Here is a 7,130-nt window from a genome sequence, read left to right as displayed (position 1 = left end):
GTGGCAAAACACCAGGGTCTTCGAGGGCACGGGGATCATGGTCAGGGCCCTATCTCCTGGGAGCACCCACTGGCTCCACAGAGAGGTTTTCAAACGTTTGTTTCTATCAGAACGCACGCGGCATGTTCTGCAGGAGTGTGGCACACTAGCACACATTTCAGAAATAAAACGTGAGACTTCAGGGAAGTTTCGTGCCTGCTGCATCCTTCCCCCACTCCCTTCCTCCACCCCCCATCACCCATGGGTGGGGTTCATTCTCCTCTGTGCTGGGGTTCCGGTTGGAGAAGTGTGAGAAACACAGGACTGTTTCATAGTGGTTCCCCCACCCCCAAATGTTAACCTTCTGTAGTTATACGACCTGCTATATTATTATTGCTATTATTTTTGGTCTGTGTGTGGGGGCAGGTGAGTTCATGATAAGCTGAGCTTACAGAGAGACAGTTTCATATCTTTTTCCTCCCCCCCCCCCCCGAAGTCCCAGGACTGGAAGCTTCCGGTGGGCTTGGGAGTTGAAGGGAGAGGGAGCGGCTTCTTGGCCAGCAGGGAGAGAAGGGAGAGGGAGTGGGAGTCAGGAGATGGGGCTGATATTTAAAATGTTCTCTTTTGTAAGCTTTCTATTGGGCGCCAACAGATGAAAAGCACGGCTTCTAACCCAAGGGAATGAAGACAGCCCCCCGCCAACACTCCCTGGGGCCAGCAGTGGCCTCCACGCACACAGCACCCCCCAGGTGCCCTCAGCCCCGTGGCCTCCGCGCACACACGTGTGCCCAGCGCGGAGGTCCCTGCCACAGCGGCACACCCCGCCCGCCACCCTCCTCGCCCATCGCTGTTGCTGCCCACACCTCCCCCAGGCATTGAGCACACACTAGTTTACCTCGTGCAGGATCAAAATAAACTCTCTGGAAGCCGTTCAAAGGCTAATGTGCGTCCTCTCTTAATTATTGATTTGTTTGTTACAGTCGCTCGGGTAGGACATCCAGTGCGGCCGCTGTGCCAAGCGCCTACCTCTCCATCCTTCCCCGTCGCCAGGAGGGGCTGGGACAGCGTTCCCTCGTGAAAGGGGGAGTTGGGTGATGGGGAGCCTGCTCACAGGGCTGGTTGCACAGCGACCATCTCCCCAACACGCCCGGCCACACCTGCCCGCCCAGTGACCACAACTGGGGGCTCCCTCTCTCCTCCTCCTCCCTATTCCAGGAGGAAAACCCTGCAGAGGGCTGTCAGGCGCAAAAGGCCGGTCGCCCCTCACCCCTGTGGAGATGGCAGGCCCCTCTCCTGGGCCTCCGGAGGTGGCAGGGTGGTGGTGAGGGCTCACACCGGCTCATGCCACCAGGCAGCTGGGAGGTGGTGGACAGATTTAACCTCTCATCTGTTTCCCTTCTGTTTCCTCATCTGTAACACAGGGCATTCGTTTGCAAGCATTCAGTGGAACCGTGTGTGGAAAGAGCGTAGAAACATGCTACTACACACAGAAGAAAAATGCTACACGCAGAAGTCAGTACAGCGGGGATTGTCGCCATCATTCTGCTCACGCCATCCCCGGAACCCTGGGATTGGGGAGATGGCCTGGTGGCCCAGGGCGAAGCTCCCCTTTCAGTGTGGGGTGCAGCCTCTGGAGGCCCTGAGCCTGGGACCACCCTCCACCAGAGGCCCGTCTTAGGTGAGTGCTGTGGGGAAGGCCGCCCGCCCTGGGCCAGGGGACGCGTGGTCTGCCCTGGGGAAGGGCCACGGCCATCCCTCCAGGAGGCTGGGGTCCTGGGCTCTCTTCCTTGCAGTCCTAAGGATGGTTCTGTAACATGACAGCAGGAAGAGGGCATCCCTGGGGGAGACCAGTGCCCCACCTTTGAGGGCCGTCTGGCTTCCACCCGTTGGATGAACCCATGGTGCCTGCCTTCCACATGTGTCTCCGGCCGGGTCTGTGGGACCTGCCCCCACACTGCACCCTCCCCCGTAGCTCTGGGGTCTGACCTGCGCTTGCCGAGGCTCCCAGGCTGGCTTGCACCTTCCCCCACGGCCACCTCCCTTCATGTGCCACCCCATCCCGGAACTCCCTGGGCTGGGCTTTTGTTCCCCGGTTCCCAGGCAGTGCAGCTGGTGCTGTGGGCTGGGGAGGGGGTGGAGGACAAGCAGAAAGCTGTGGGAGGGAGCCAGCTCCCAGTTCCAGAGCAGAGGGGGCTCCTTGGCCCCTCCCCCAACACACGCTTCTCCCAGTTCCCACGCTGGTGTCTCAGCAAAGAGGACTATTTTTTTTGGGGGGGGGGGCGGCAGGGGAGGGCCTACTTGCTCTTGGTACCTACTAAATGTGTGAGCATGCGGTGTTCCCAGCCACTGTCCGCCAGGGGAAACCAGCTGATTTGGTCATTTCTTGCTTTGAGCCCCAGGTCTGCTGGGAGCCACCCCTTCTCCAAGCGGAGGACCCCGGGGGGGGGGGGGGGGGGGGGGGGGGGGCGGGCACTGGCTCTGCAGCCCTCTGAGCTGCTGGGGGCCTGGGCACTTAAAGGGACGGAAGCAGGCCCGGCTCCCCTTGGCGAGGCCCCGTGGACTGGCTGCCCTGGAGCTGCTTCTCAGCCTTCTCCGGCTTTGGAGCTGAGAGCAGCAGCCACGAATCTTTGTGCTTCCAGAAGCCCCTCGATATCTGCCCGGCCAGGGACAAGTCTGTAGCAGCAAAGGGTACGGAGGAGGTGGTCAGCTCAAAACACCCGTTTTTGTGCCAGACTTCCCTTGTGGACACACATGGGGCTTCAGGCAGCCAAAGGGCGCCTTAAATCACCCCCAAAAGGTGCAGTGTCCACCCTCGGCTGGCGCTCAGGCGGCCCCTGGGAGGATGTAGCGGGCCCAGGCCCCTGTCCTGGGAGGCAGACACTGAGCCTTCTTTGCAACTGCTGAGGGGTCAAGCGCGCAGGGGCTTAAGGAGGATGTGCAGAGCGCCGGCCGCGTTCTCAGGGCTGTTTAAAGGGCCAGGGACTCTGCCAGGGAAACAGGCCAGGGCCTTGTCCTCAGGGAACTTACACTTAATTTGATTTTAATTTTTTATTATTTTAAAAAATATATTTTTGTTGATTTCAGAGAGGAAGGGAGAAGAAGAGAAAAACATCCATGATGAGAGAGTCATGGACCAGCTGCCTCCTGCATGCCTCCTACTGGGGGTCGAGCCCGCCACACGGGCATGTACCCTGACTGGGAATTGAACCCTGACCTCCTGGTTCATAGGTCGACACTCAACCACTGAGACAGGGAACTTACATCTTAAAACCTGGGAGTCAGGAAGGCACACGCACACCTCTGCCCCGCCTTACCAACCTTAGCCTCCTCCCCGGCCCATGAAGGCCCTTGTCCCCGCTGTCCTCTGTCAGTGACCAGGCAAATGTCTGAGGATTGTGCAGAGTGGGCGTGAGGTGACTGGAGAGCTCACCTGGGCAGGAGGCGTGGGGCGTGTCTGACGGAGGGGGGCTGTGGGAGTGACCCCCCGTCAGTGCTGCTGCAGGAGGTCTCTCTGGTTGCCTTCTGAGGGCTCCCCTTCCCTCCCCAGAAGCCCGGTGATTTCCCGCAATTTCATTTTATTCCTGAAACCAGAGGTCTGCCCTGGACCCTCCTCTCAGCAGGAGGCCCGTGGCCCCACCCTGAAGCCCCTATGCCCTGCCCCTGGGGCCCGGGACCCTGTGGAACTCCTGCCAGTCCAGCAGCTCCCAGCCAGTGGGGCCGCAGCAGGGACGGTGCCCCGGGGAGGCCCAGGAGGAGCAAGGAGCTGGCCAGGGAAGCAGGAAGGCGGAGGGTTGCTTCTCAGCGGAGACATACCCCAGCCTGGGCCTGGGCCTGCGCCTGCGCCTGGGGCTGACTTCCCCAGGACCTCACGTCTAAGAGCTGAGCCTGAGCACATCCGTGGGCGGAGGCTGCGCCTGCCTGGCCCAGCCGGAAGCATGGACTTGCCCAGGGGTGCTGCTCGCTGTGCGACCAGCTCAGTGCGGCCTCGTGCTTGGCTGCTGGTGGACACCGATGCCGGGTTTCCTGGCGGGGGCAGGACAGCCTCTGGTGTCAGGCCTTGTTTAAAGCGCTTTACTCCCTCCCCTCCCAACAACCTCGTGCGTTAGAGACTCTCGAGTCCCAAGTGTGCAGGTGGGGAAACTGAGGCACAGGGCGGTAAGTGCCTTGCCCAGGCTCAGACGCCATTGGGGGGGCGTTCAGCCAGTGGGCGTGTTCCCTGGAACCACGTTCGGTCCCGTTCCAGCTGCCTGCTCCCGTGTCCCCAGCTCAGAGCCTCTGAAAGCTGCGAGGCTTCAAGTCACACTCTCAGGGCCATTGACAAACCTGAAGGCTTGGCCACTGACCAGAGGGGAGGACCCGCGAGCTGTGCTTTGGCGCACAGGGAGGGACTGATTCTCGGAGAAGACGGGAGGTGGCAGCCTCCTAGTGGACTTTTCCCCGGGCTGCTCCGTGCCAGCACTCGTACCCTGAGCGGAAGCTTCAGGGGGCTGGCTGCATTATTTCAGACTGAGGGTGACCAGGGAGGGGGGTTGTGTGGGGACAGAGTGGGAGCCCGGGCTGCGAGCTTGGGGTGCTGGTGAGGGGTGCCTGCAGCAAGTGGGGTGGTGGGTATTTGACCTTGGGAGTCCTTTCTAGCCCAGAGCCTCTATCAATCTGTCATTCTGGGTGAGTAGGATCAGGCTCACCTGGCAGCGTCACTGGGAGGGCCCCAGCCCCCCAGACACGCCCAGCAGGCAGGATCGCTCAGCGAGAGGAGGGGCCCTGACCCCCCACAGCTCTAGCTCTGGCAGGTGTGTGTCTGAGATCTCGGGACCTGAGTCAGGCTCCGGAGCTGGGCCTCTGTGGGTGGATTTCCCTGCTGCTTGGGACCACCTGGGGGCTTGACTGTCCTTCATGGGTGGGCGTCCGCTCCCCATGCCTGGCCAAGGACCCAGTGATGGGCATCGCGATGACCTAAGTCTCCGGGGGCCACCAGGGCATTCTTTCCAAGGAGACAAGCTACCCCGACCCCTGCTGACCAAGAAGAGGGTGTCTATGCGGGAGACGTTGGTCCTCTTGCTTCTTCACGCAGCCTGGCCTCTCACAGGTGCGTGTCCCGGGCAGGCCAGCACCTTGCGCGGCAGTGACACTCAGTGTTCTGAGACTTCACACCATGGGTGCCTCCTCTTTTCTCAGCAGCGTCCCTCGCCCAGGTCACTGGGGAACCAGGGACTGTTCATCTGCGGGGGACTGACTTTGGGCGCCATTTCAGTACCTCTCTGACTGCAGCATGGCCACGAGGCACCTGGGGAGGGTGCTGACACGGGCCTTCTGGGTTGGTGGGCCGGGTGGGGCCGGGGATGCGGCGTTTCTAACAGGCTTTCTGGACGGGGTGCTGCTGGGCAGAGGGCCTCGCTGGCATTTTACAGACATGGAAGCTGAGGCTCAGAAGGCCTCCATGACCCACCTGCCCGTGCCCAGGCCATCCTCTCCTTTAACGAGGGCCCCCTCCCTGCCAGCTGCCACTTCCTGCTCAGGCTCCCGGCTCCAGCATCAACAACATCCCATCTCCGTCCCGTTTCACTGTCAGGGTGAGCGCCGTCTTGTGCCACCAGGCCCCTGCTGCACGGCCTGTGTTGTTCTGCTGTCTCCTCTCCAAAGGGGTTTAAAGGCTTTATTGGTTCTGAGTTATGGACACCTCCCTTTCTCTGCTGGGAATGTTAAAAGTCACTTTTCACTTTCAAAAAGAAGTGTGCTGGGCATCCAGGCTGGAGACCCGATGCCGGGCAAAGTCCACCTGGCCTTCCCTGCCTCTTGGCACCTCCCTGGAGTGGCCTGAGAGGTTCCCTGTGTGTCCCAGCTGCCACCTGCCACCTCCTGAGGGGCCGAGCTAGAGCCTTGGCTGTGCCTCAGTTTCCCTGACTCTCAGGTATCCCAGAGCCAGTCCCAGAGTGGCCCTGGCAATGGCAAGGAGATGCCCAGTGGACTGAGGGGATCGGATTGGCCGAGGGCCAGTAGGAACTGGTTTGAGAGTCTGAGGAGGTCTCCACTCTCTGTCCCCTCCTGCTGGTGGGAGGGCAGCAAGCCAGTGTGGGGACCAGGCCATACTGGCAACTGGGGGAGAAGTCTCATGGGGCCAAGGGAAGGCAGAATGCAAGGGGGAGCCGGGACACTGCCTTTTATAGGCACGTTCGCTCCCTTTCCTTCCCCCCAAGTTCTCTAGGCGACAGTGCCGCTCGCAGGCGCCAGCCCTGGCTGTGGTTGGCCTGGGCGGGCGGCACCGCGTGCCCCCTCCCCCATCCCGCCTGCAAGTTGCATGACCTGCATCGGAATCCGCAGGGGGCGGGGGGGACCTTTCAGAGGCTGAAAGCAGTGAATTCCGGGTCTTCTTTCCTCGCCTGCCCTCGCCGCCGCTTTCTTCTCCCCTGAATGAATGCTGTATGTGTCTGCCTGCCGGGCTCCCTAACCCTTTCTTCTCCTTCCCCGCCAGCTCCGGCTTCTTAGCACACAGCTCTCACCCTCGGCATGGTGACGTTTTATTTAAAAAATCAAATCAAATCAAATCCCGATGGAGACAGAAAGTAGGGACTCCTTCCTCTCCCGTGGGGACCTGAGCTCCAGGCAGAGGTCGGCTGCACCTGCTTTGCGCCCCTACCAGGAAGGGGTGCTTGGGTGGGAGGGGAGGAAGGAGGTGCTGCACCCCCACCCCGAATCCGGGGAAAGCAGCCCGCCCGCCCCTCACCCGGCAGCGGAGCAGCGCGCCCCAGAGGAGAGCCCAGCCCAGAAGCCGGCCTCCGGCAGGGCTGGCCTGGCGCTGGCAGCGATGCCCCTTGCATCTCAATTTCCCCCGCTGCCTCTCGCTCGCAGGGCTCGCCCGGGCCACCTGGGCGCTCGGGCGGCCCTTTCTGCGCTCGCTCCCCGCCTGCCCAAGGCCCAACGCACACCCCACCGCCCATAGGCGCAGGGGGCACGGAGGCACCCACGGGGCGTGCCCCGCCGCCCCCTCCCAGCCGCCCCGGCTCCCGCCTCTGCCTCTCGATCCCGGAAAGGAGTGTCATTGAGCCGGAGGACCACGCGTCCGCAGCCCTCCTCCCGGCTCCGGGCGCCTCTCCCGGGCATCCTCTGCGCTCCCGCTCGCCCTGTCGCGGCCAGCGAGCCTGTGCCCCCCACCC

The sequence above is a fragment of the Myotis myotis genome, unplaced genomic scaffold (assembly GCF_014108235.1).
Source record: "Myotis myotis isolate mMyoMyo1 unplaced genomic scaffold, mMyoMyo1.p scaffold_m19_p_23, whole genome shotgun sequence".
NCBI lineage: Eukaryota > Metazoa > Chordata > Mammalia > Chiroptera > Vespertilionidae > Myotis > Myotis myotis.
This window is presented reverse-complemented; position numbering follows the sequence as displayed.